The sequence below is a fragment of the Chroicocephalus ridibundus genome, chromosome Z (genome assembly GCF_963924245.1).
Source record: "Chroicocephalus ridibundus chromosome Z, bChrRid1.1, whole genome shotgun sequence".
Taxonomy (NCBI): domain Eukaryota; kingdom Metazoa; phylum Chordata; class Aves; order Charadriiformes; family Laridae; genus Chroicocephalus; species Chroicocephalus ridibundus.
This window is the reverse complement of record NC_086316.1, coordinates 41,826,884-41,838,019: the sequence shown is the minus strand read 5'-3', so window position 1 is coordinate 41,838,019 and position 11,136 is coordinate 41,826,884. Positions and strand designations below refer to the sequence as shown.

Genomic DNA, 11,136 nt, shown 5'->3' with positions numbered 1-11,136 from the left:
AGCAATTCAGAGTGGTTTATTGTAAATAGGAAGGATGATGATGATGTGTCATGCTGTATGCATTTGGACAGCAACAGGAAATGCTTTGTCAGAGAATAGCTCTTACTTCGGCAAGTAAATACGTTTGAGGTAAATATGGAGCAAGAGAGAGGTTGATTTACGCTCATGATGAGGTTCTGGTTTAGTTTTTTTAGGCTAGAACAATGCATTCTCCCGGTTACTGGAAAAGGCTGCCATGTATACAAGTAAAACAAGAACAGCCAACAACATTGACAATCGACTGATCTTTTAAAAAGCGCAGTTGATTTCAAGAACTTTGTACATCACTATGGCATCAGTAGGAATCTTGACCCATATTGTGCACAGAAAAGAAAAAAAACCACTAAGGCTGCTGTAAGGCAGCTTTTGCTTAAGCTACAGCATTCCTGTTCAGAAAAAAATGCATTGATTTTCCAGTATTTGTGAAGTAATGTGTATTTTCATGGTCATTCCCTCTTTTTTATGTATATCAGATCTTCTCAAACAGAACACTGGTTTCATCTGGATTGAGAGCACATACTTAAGCCTACCCGAAGTGGTACACTGATTTCAGACTCAGCCTTTCCTTGATTTCTGCAGATAGCCCTAGCCAGAAACTCCTTCCTACATACAGGTAGTGTGGCTGTGATCCTCAAAGAGAGGACCCTGTATGGGATCTGGCTGGGTCAGAAATATTTTCTAATATCTTCCTACCAGTACTAGCACATTCCAATCACTTTGGATAGATTGAGATTTCTAGCGGTTTTTGACATTTTAAAAACCATCTCAGTCAGACCTGCTCTGAGTAAGTTTGATTCACAACAGCAAGTAGGCATCCAAATGTCATATAGGCTCCCAAGTCCAATGTTTGGAAGCCTCCAAAACCTTAAAATTTCTACTCAATTGTGATTTGAACTTCCAGCTACTTAAATTTCTGCCAGTCAGTCTTTAAGACATCTATAGGTTTACACAGCAACAGATGCAGAGGTCCTCACCAGTGAACCACGCAAGCCAGGTCTGGAACCAGCACTTTACAGCTAACAGAGGTGGAGGCTAAGCTACGTCACCCTGGCACTGAAGCGATATAAGGCAGATAGATTGCTCTCAGGGTCCAAAATTCATTGCTGCACTGCCTTGTGCAGATATGCCTACCTTTTCTTCTAGGAGACATTCACAAAACTAAACCAAATCCTTTTCCTCAGAAGGATTCTCAAACTATGTTCCCAAATTCCATGCCTCGCATACCCTGTCAGTGGGGACAGGAGGTCTGCACAACAGATGATCTCTGTGTTTCTTTCCCTGTCATCCAAGCATACAGCATCTGCTTGGGGGGAGGCAGCTTTGTTTGCAGATTTCCCTGGTTAGCAAGGGAATGAATAATAATAATAATCCCATGCAGCAATACAGGTTAGGGGTTGGTGTGCTGGAAAGCAGCTCTGCAGAGAGGGACCTGCGAGTCCTGGTGGACAACAAGTTGTCCATGAACCAGCAATGTGCCTTTGTGGCTAAGAAGGCCAATGGTCTCCTGGAGTTCATTAAAAAGAGTGTGGCCAGCAGGTGGAGGGAGGTCATCCTCCCCCTCTACTCTGCCCTGGTGAGGCCGCATCTGGAGTGCTGTGTCCAGTTCTGGGCTCCCCAGTTCAAGAAGGACAGGGAAGTACTGGAAAGAGTCCAGTGGAAGGCTGCAAAGATGATCAAGGGACTGGAGCACCTCTCTTAGGAGGAAAGGCTCAGAGAGCTGGGTCTGTTTAGCCTGGAGAAGTGAAGACTGAGAGATGGCTGCTAAGAAGATGGGGTCAGACTCTTTTCAGTGGTGCCTGGTGAGAGGACAAAGGGCAACAGGCACAAGCCAGAACACAGGAAATTCCATCTCAACATGAGGAAAGACTTCTTTACTTTGAGGGTGGCAGAGCGCTGGAACAGGCTGCCCACAGAGGTGGTGGTCTCCTTCTCTGGAGATACTCAAAACCTGCCTGCGTTTCTGTCCAGCCTGCTCTAGGTGAACCTGCTTTGGCAGGGGGTTGGACTAGATGATCTCCGAAGGTCCCCTCCAACCCCTGCCGTTATTCTGTGGTTCTGTGAATCCTAATTTCCCACCTCGCTAGAAAATGCAATTGGGAGTTCTGGGGGAAGACTCTCACAATTTCTCCTCTTGGCGTTCTTCCTCTTTGCACAAATAATTAGACGTTCATGGGGCTAAAAAGAAGGTGGTGACTTTGCCCAGCTGTGGTTAAGTGCCAGGTTTGAATCCCTATTCCAATGAATGCTTAATTATTCTTCTGATGCCAGACACGCTGCGGGGGGTTTCCCATTCCCGCCCCGCTCGCTCCTCACGCGAGCTTCTATAAGGAGCCTGGGCACCTGCGGACGGGGAGTTTAGTAAACTGCGAGGCTCACAAAACCGAACTTCACCGAGATAAACCAGCTACTTCAAAGACCCCTCCGGTGGCGCCCGGGAGGGTTCCGTGGGCAGGGGGGGGCTGCGCCACCAGCTCGCCGCTGAACGGCTGAAGCACCGAACTGAATTTGCGACGCAAACATAAACGCTTTTATTTATACGCTGAGCTCAACATTGGGGATCTTTTCTAACGCGGGGCGGCTGAAGGCGGAGCCGGCGGGGCCTGGAGCGGGCGTGGCGTGGCGTGGCGGTGAGGGGGCGGTGCCGGCGGATGAGGTCATCACCGGGCGCCGCGGGCCGGGGCGGAGGGCGGCGGGGGCTCGGCCGGCAGGTAAAGCCCCCGCCGCGGCGGGGCTGGAACGGGAGGGGGCTGGTAGCGACTGCTTGTCCCGCCCGCCCCCTCCCTCCCTGTCACCCTGTGGCACCTCGGCGGCCGCTGTAAGCGCTCGCTGTAAGCGCTCCTTCCCCGCCGCTCCCGGCCCCGCGCCTCCGGCCTGGGGCGCCGAGGAGGCCTGAGAGGGAGCCGGGCGCCCCGCGGGGGGCCGGGCCGCGCTCTGCCGGGCCCGCGGGCTTCGCTCGCCCACCTCCGCCTCGGTGCCGGACGCTCCTGGGAGTTACGGAGTTACCGTCCCTGCCTTGCCTTGTCCAGGGAGCCGCGGCAGCTGGAGGGTGGCCAGCGGCGGGGCGGTCAGGATGCCGAACAGTAGGGGATGCGCAGCCAGGAGTCCCTGCTGGCTTTTCCCATGCCGCTTCTGCAGCTTGAATCGGTGCCATTCTCGTAGGACTCTAGTTCTAAGTAAAATTTCCTGAAAGAACTTGAAATGTAATTCTGTTCGAGCTTCTCAAAGCTGATTGACAAGGTTTTCTGCTTATTGGCAGCTTTTAACACTTGGAAGCATATAGGTGAAGCTCTTATCTCAATAAATGGAATTTTGTAGTTCATCTGAGGATTTCGGCTTAGTTGCATGTTAGGTCCATATTCAGGATAACGTGTAGTTTTGCAAAGGTCAAGTTGAGTAACTGAGTTGGCTTGCCAGTGTTAAGATTGGAAATAGATGACTGCTTTTCTGATTCTAGCCTTAGGGAAATAGTTCTTCCACATTGTAGGTGGTATTTATAAGTGACAGCTGCGTTGAGTTAAAAGCAGTCGTTCTATTTCAGCATGGATTTGATTTGGACACTTTCACGTATGAATATCTTCTTTACTTGCAAGCCCCATCTCCTGAAAATCAGATACACACGCCCCACTTCCTTGTGTGTATTGAGTGGAAATAAAATCCAAGATAATTTTCCTCCTCTTTGATGCTGTTCAGCATCTCCACAGACTCACTGAAGTTGAAGGGGGCCACTAAAGATCATCTAGTCCAATGCCCCAGCTTAAGCAGGCTGAGGTATAGCAGGTTGCCTAGGACCATGTCCGCCTTCAAATAATTTTCTAAAATAAAAAATTGAAAATCCATCCTTACACAAATGTGTTTTCTGTAACGTAGTAATTGCAGATTTGTGGTCAGGGCCTTGTAAAATGTTTAGCTGCATATATTTGGGCTGTGTTTAATGACTTAAGGTACTTGGTCACTACTCTAATACAAAAAACCACCAGTGAACTAAAGAGAGTTTATGGGAAATATCAGGATGCTCTTCCTAGCTTTTTTTACTGATAATAAGTTATGGTTCTGTCTCAATCTTTGTTTAATTATGTGTTTTTCTTTGGGAACGGTTATTTTGAGGGTGGAAGGGGACGTTGATTTTTTGGTGTTTCCCTTATTTCAGCTGAAAGAAGGAATTTTCTATCTTGATTTCCTGTCTTAACTATCAAGCCACTTTCAGTCATTTATCATCAGTCCTGGCTAACCAGGGATGTCCCTGGAGGGGACTCATTGGAGGTTAGCAAATGTGATGTCCACCTACACAAAGGGCCAGAAGAAGGATCCAGGGAACTACAGGCCTGTCAGTCTACCTCAGTGCCAGGGAAGGTCATGGAGCAGATTATCTTGAGTGCCATCACGCAGCATGTACAGGACAGCCCTGCCCAGTCAGCGTGGGTTTATGAAAGGCAGGTGCTGTGTGACTAACCTGATCTCCTTCTGTGATAAGATGACCCACTTAGTGGATGACGGAAGGGCTGTGGATATTGTCGACCTAGACTTTAGTAAAGTCTTTGACAGTGTTTCTCACAGCATTCTCCTGCAGAAACAGGTTGTCGATGGCTTGGACGGGAGCACTCTTTGCTGGTTAAAACACTGGCCGGATGGCCAGGCCTAAAGAGTTGTGGCAAATGGAGTTAAATCCAGTTGGTAGCCAGTCACAAGTGGTGTTCCCCAGGGCTTAGTGTTGGGGCCAGTTCTGTTTAATATCTTTGTCAATGATCTGACGAGGGGATCAAGTGCACACTCAGTAAGTTTGCAGACGACACCAAGTTGGGTGGGAGTGTTGATCTGCTTGAGGGTAGGATGGCTCTACAGAGGGATTTGGACAGGTTGGGTCAATGGGCCAAGGCCAGTGGTATGACATTCGATAAGGTGAAATGCTAGATTCAGCACTTGGGTCACAACAACTCCATGCAGCACTACAGGCTTGGGGAAGAGTGGCTGGAAAGCTGCCCAGAAAAAAAGGACCTGGGGGTGTTTGACAGCTGCCTGAGTATGAGCCAGGTGGCCAAAAAGGCCAACAGCATCCTGGCCTGGATCAGAAATAGTGTGGCTAGCAGGGCTAGAAAAGTGATCATCTCCCTGTACTTGGCACTGGTGAGGTCGCACCTCAAGTACTGTGTTCAGTTTTGGGTTCCTCACTACAAGAAAGACATTGAGGTGCTGGAGCATGTCCAGAGAAGGGGAATGAAACTGGTGAAGGGTCTAGAGCACAAGTCCTCTGAGGAGCATCTGAAGGAACTGGGATTATTTAGGTGGAGAAAAGGAGGTTGAGGGGAGACCTTACTGCTCTCTACAACTACCTGAAAGGAGGTTGTGGAGAGTTGGGGGTTGGTCTCTTCTCCCAAGTAACAAGTGATAGGATGAAAGGAGATGATAGCCTCAAGTTGCACCAGGGGAGGTTTAGGTTGGATATTAGGTAAAATTTATTCCCTGAAAGTGTTGTCAAGCATTGGAACAGGCTGCCTGGGGAAGTGGTTGAATCAACGTCCCTGTAGGCATGTAAAAGATATGCAGACGTGGTGGTCAGGGACACGGTTTAGTGGTAGACTTGGCAGTGTTAGGTTTACGGTTGGACTCGATGATCTTAAAGGTCTTTTCCAGCCTAGATGATTCTGTGATTCTAAGACTTGTAATTTCAACTCATGGGAAGCAGCTTCCACTGCTGCTAACTTGTAGCTGGTAAAGAAGGTCTTCTGTTATGCTCATTATTTCTCTAGTTTCGAGACTTAAAAGAGGCTTCTGGAAAGGCACCAATTGCTTTGTCAAGGGATACTACTAATTGAATTAACTTTCACATTAAAGCCTCATTATGATGTGTGCTGGTTTTCTTGTGACGCAGAGTGAGGTGTGCAAGCTCTTTTGTATGGATTGGTTTACAGTAGTTCAACAGTACCAAATGCTTCTTTTAGTTTATTTAAGCCTTCCTTTCATCTATAGAAGAACTCATTCTGTCCTTAAAAAGGCAGGAGGTGGCTTAGCTATTTGTGTTAAGTGTGTGGAATAAAAAGAAGTTTGTAATTACTGAAAATTATGTATGCATATTACTTGATATTTAAAGAGTAAAATTACTGTTGATGCTGATGTTCAAAACTGACTTCTTGGTAAGATCTTTGTGTCTTACATTGTGTGAAAATTTTCTAAAACTGGATCTGGAAGAAGCTTCCTTGAAAGCAGTTTAAATGGAATTAATTGAATTAATTATAAACCTCTTATAATTATTAAAGAGAGTGTTTATCCAGAAGACTTTTTTTTTTCATTTTGTATTTTTTTTTAAATGCTAAGTGGAGAGCATTGTAGATTATAGTTTTAACACCTGCATGTTGAAAGCAATTGAGTTAGCTTTTATGTATGGCCGAAGCAAATCATGCTTAACTGGAGTTGAGGAGGAACCAAACACGGCTTTATTTTGCACTGTCTTTTACACGGGGATAAAAAGCTTGCATTGTTTAAATGTGTAGCATATTGGCCAGTGGCATGTAGGGAAAGTCTGTGGTGCTGAAATACTTCTATACCTTTTGAAGAATATAGTGGGTACATGATATAACCAAGTTTCTGTCTGTGCTTTAGAGATCCTTGCTTGCAGCCCAGAATATTAGCTTACAAGACGAGTTCGGCTACACATGCCAGGCTGTGGGCTGGCGTGACTGTGCATGGAGATACCCATCACTGTTGACTGCAGCACTGGCAGCTGGGAGAAATGTCTTCAAACAGAGCTATCATAAATTGGTAGGGTTTTTCTGACCATCCTTAGTTTTCTAGGAAACTCAATTTGTGTAAATTTCTATCTAATTGCTTTAATTGGCTAGTGTTCCAGGGAATGAGTTTGTGTACTGTCTGAAAAACAGAAAAGCTAAGATACAAATGGCCTCCATCTTGGGGATTAATGCCTGCTACTCGTATGCATTTGTGTGTGCGTAAGTTTGTGCAACTCTGATTTTGCACAATAAAAAATATTAGTATGTTTTTATAAGGTATTAACCATTTAATGTATTTGATGTTTTGGGACAGCTTTAAGTTGGGAATTTTCCAGGGCTTGGCAGACATCAAATACAGAGTTGTAACCGCCTGGTTTGGTTGGAGATCAGTTCTCTTGATCTTCTCTCATACATCCCTCTCATTTATTTTTGTTTTCTGAGATTGTAGAAATGGATGAAAAGAAACAGCTACAGTTGTGCTCTGAAATAAGAGGTATCTTGTGTATGCTTATAGAAGAACACATTCAGCATAGTCTTGCATTTTGTGATGAAGACATATCTTAGATGACTGCATTTTGTACCTACATTTCACTTACATTAACAGTGTAAGACAGTCTGTCACTAGCTGATCTAGCAGGAGAGCAATCAAATGATGTGCTTGGAAAGAGAGTAGATGATTCAGTGCATTCTGGATAGTACATTTCTGGCCTGTGCCACTGTATTAGGGAGTCATTGCTAATGACAATCTATCTTCTACATTTTTTAAGTTGTTTTGTTTTTTTTTTTTTTTTAAGTTTGTAAGCCTCTCATTTGCTTTCACCTAGTAGCGCCTGTGCTGGACCTCTCAGCAAGTTCAGATAGTTTTCTGATTTTCTTGTGTGGATTATTAGTGTTAGAGTGGAATTAGACTGGAATAGTTAGTTGTTAGCAGTGGAAAATAACAGCTTCCTGGACTAATGGAACATCAGTATCAAGTATCATAATTGATCATTCTAGTTTTTAATAGGCTATTTAGAGGTTTAACTAGCCTACTTTGTATAACAGTTATTCTCACTTTTCTTGGTTTACTGTTTGGAAGGGGTATATTCCTAGAGTAGTTCAGATGCATGGTTGTTTTTTTTTTTCTTCGTCACTTTCCCCTGTAGCGTGGAATTATGTTTGCAAGTTCTTCCCCTTTCCTGTCTCTTTATTTCATTTTCCTTTTAACTGTAACAACCAAAACTGTGCATTACTGTGTATTTCTTGCCACAAAGAAACCTTTTTTTTCTTTTCTGTGCATATTTTTTGGAAGTTTATTCTCTTACCTTGTCTGTTTTGCAACCATGTTTTATTTTGCCTGGTGGAGGCTCTTTTCTCAGGATTGCTTTCAGAGGCATATGATTCTAATTTAGGCTGATGCTTTCTTTATTAAGTGGAAAAGCAATGTTATACAAATATCATTCCATGAAGGATCACTTCTCCCCTACTTCCCATTCTTTGTGCCTTTTATGCAACTATATGGTGCACAAATGATGAATAGCTACTCTATTCATGTTGGCCACCATCTGCTATTATTGTTTATTCTTTTGCAAACATCTGTCTTCTAAAATATTAAAACATATAACCACACAATTAGCTTGCCCTGTGTTTTTATGAAGTACATTTCATAAGGAAGGTGCATGGAGTGTGAGGTCTATTTTTAAAATGTACTAGTAATCTGTTACATCTTTGTGTGCAGAACAAGTATGATGTGAAACAGCGTTTGTAAAACGATCATCAAGAGTTTGTGGTGGCATTACAGTTCCTAAGTTGTTTTGATGCTTAGAATCCAGCTAGAGAACCTGCTTTTCTAAAGGTGAAATGCACTGCTTTAAAATAAATGAAAACCGGATGCTCATATTATGAACTGAATATAGCAAAAAATGTTACAGAAGACAGTGTTGCATAAGAGAAGTATCTCAAAAAAAGATGTAAGGAATAATGGCTCTAGTATATTCTCTATGATGACGGTACCTTGATATGTGCATAAGGTAGTGAGGACCTTGCCATATCAAAGCCAAGGAATACTGATGCAGAACAGCATATTTAGAAAGCAGTAGTAAAAGGTGTGCTATTTGCATATACAAAGCTTGTATGGGTACAGACAACTTCCAAGGTATACAGCAAGGATATTGCTTCAGCAGTCAAGGTGGTATGTTTCTTGTATTATATGAACACCATGATTACAATTTATTCTTAACCTGTTAAGGAAGAATGAAGGAAACGCAGAATTAATAGAAGTTCAGTTATAAGAGTGTATTAGATAGCTGGACCACAAAATAAACCTGTGTGCTTTGACATTTGTATGGCAGAATGCATAGCAATGGCTTTTGATTGTCTGGAAAACACTTTAGAGGTATCTAAACGACTTAAGTAACAACTAAACATACATTAATTGCATCAGTGTTCAAAAAATACATGAGTATATTGGCAAGACTTTCAATTTTTATATAGTTAGCATAGGGAGTTCTTTTTGTTTAAAGCAACAGCACCATATGTTGAATGACAAATACTAGTCTGAATTAGTTCCATGATCATACACTGGGGGTCAAGTTTGTTACACTTCATGTGAATCTGTATTCAGTTAGTTAGAAAAAAAGTAGGGAAGAATGCTCTGTTTGTATACCTAGGCTTGACTTGCAAATTTGAAAATGTTGCAGCTCCTGCTGATTTTGCTTAGGATTTTGATAAACTGTATGTTAGTGCTTGCAGTAGAAAACATGTTGGTGGGATAACTGTGTTATGATTTTGTACATTTTTTGGAAGACTTGATTGAAGAAAATTGCAGAATTTGCATTTAATCAAATGCATTTGGAATCACGTGGTAAATTAAATAATTATTTACAGCCTGTTCTGTTACACTCCCCAAATTATCACAAACTTAATAAAAGACATCACAGGTCAAATGAAGAGAAGAGCATGGGGTTTACAAGCATGTTTGATTGTCGCACAGCTACACTTTATCACTTTTTAAAAAATTTTTTTCTTCTCACCTGTCTCTTGTACCTATCATTACAACTTTTTGCTTTTGTTAGTGCACACATTCTTTCTCTCTGTCTCATCTTGCTGATAGAGTCATCTTGGGCCAATGAGGGATAGTCTATGTATAGATGCTACACTTCAAACAAAATACTGGCATGTTTTTTACAATATTGTTGAAATAGCAGTACTGATTGAAAGCAAAGTTCCAGAAGCCTAGCATTTAAATAACTGCAATATATATACGTGTATATCTTTTTGTCCTGTTCAGTTACAGGTTTTCACAATGGTCCTTTTAAGAAATTAAAAAAAAATAAATTACCTTTTACTTCTCCTACTACATTCTGCCGTAATTTTTATCCTGCTCTTGTGTTGAAGTGTATACATCCTTTATCAAGTTTTGCTTGTCTTTTTTTTTCACTTGGATTGATTTCTGGTTTCTGTTAATGTGATTCCTATGTCATCTGTTTCATTGCTGCAGAGGTGCCTTGATCTTTTACTTTTTTTCTTGATACTAAAAAGGCTGTTTAAGTGACCAAATAAACAGCTCATTCCTCTCTTTTCTTCTTGGATAAACCTGAAACATTCTCCCAGGGTGGTAGAGATCCAATATTTGATAAGCCAAGCACAGCCCGAAGGAGGAATAGTTACCCATCTTGTCTGGAATGCAGCTATTTATCCATGTATTTTAATGTCATAAAATCAGCAGTCCTGTTGAAGACAACGCATCCGTTCATTTCATGTCAAGTTAGTTCTTACATAACATGGCTTTGGGCACAAATGAAACATCTGAATCATCTTTCTAGCTCTTAGTCAGATGACTATCATATATATGCCCTAAAATATTTCTACTAGTTTGTTCTAAATTGAGTTTGCTCTATTGCAGATGCTGTGTGCTTTTCAAAAAATACATGATTTTTACCATTAAATTTCTTGTTAATAAAGCAGATGTAAATAAAATAGGATTAAAAAGCACAACTGTTTTGCAGCTCTATTCATATTTGTTTTTTTAAAAAAATCTGGAAGATACGTTGTGTCAGCACTGATTATATTAATCTTTGGTAAATTTTGGTCTGATGTGAGTCTGAGGTTGTAAGAAGAATAGTTTAAAGGCAGTGTGTGTTGTTTGTATTTTCTAATCACTTATAACAGCATTTTAAAGAGAGAATGTTACTGCATATGTACCCAGTTTATGTAACACCTGGTGGTGTAACATTACCCACACACAAGAGGGCACACTAAGTCCTCTGGAATATAATTATGGAAAACCTTTTCAGTTAGGGTAAATTAATATCTGTAAAGAAAATAATAAAAGCACAGCTTGAATGTGGGGCTATGTGTAACTTTTAACAAACACTTTGTATGAATATTCTATGTA

At 42.0% G+C, this 11,136-nt stretch overlaps 1 protein-coding gene across 5 annotated transcripts in view; it reads left to right on the top strand.

Annotated features, from left to right (window-relative positions):
* Positions 1-2,691: 2,691 nt before the first annotated feature.
* The window catches only part of AOPEP (aminopeptidase O (putative)), a 211,571-nt gene continuing 203,126 nt past the window's right edge, over positions 2,692-11,136 (top strand). For all 5 annotated transcript variants that reach the window (XR_010069065.1, XM_063320188.1, XM_063320189.1 and 2 more), the window contains exon 1: positions 2,692-2,747. The gene's annotated coding sequence lies outside the window, so the exon portion shown is untranslated. The remainder of the gene's footprint in view (positions 2,748-11,136) is intronic.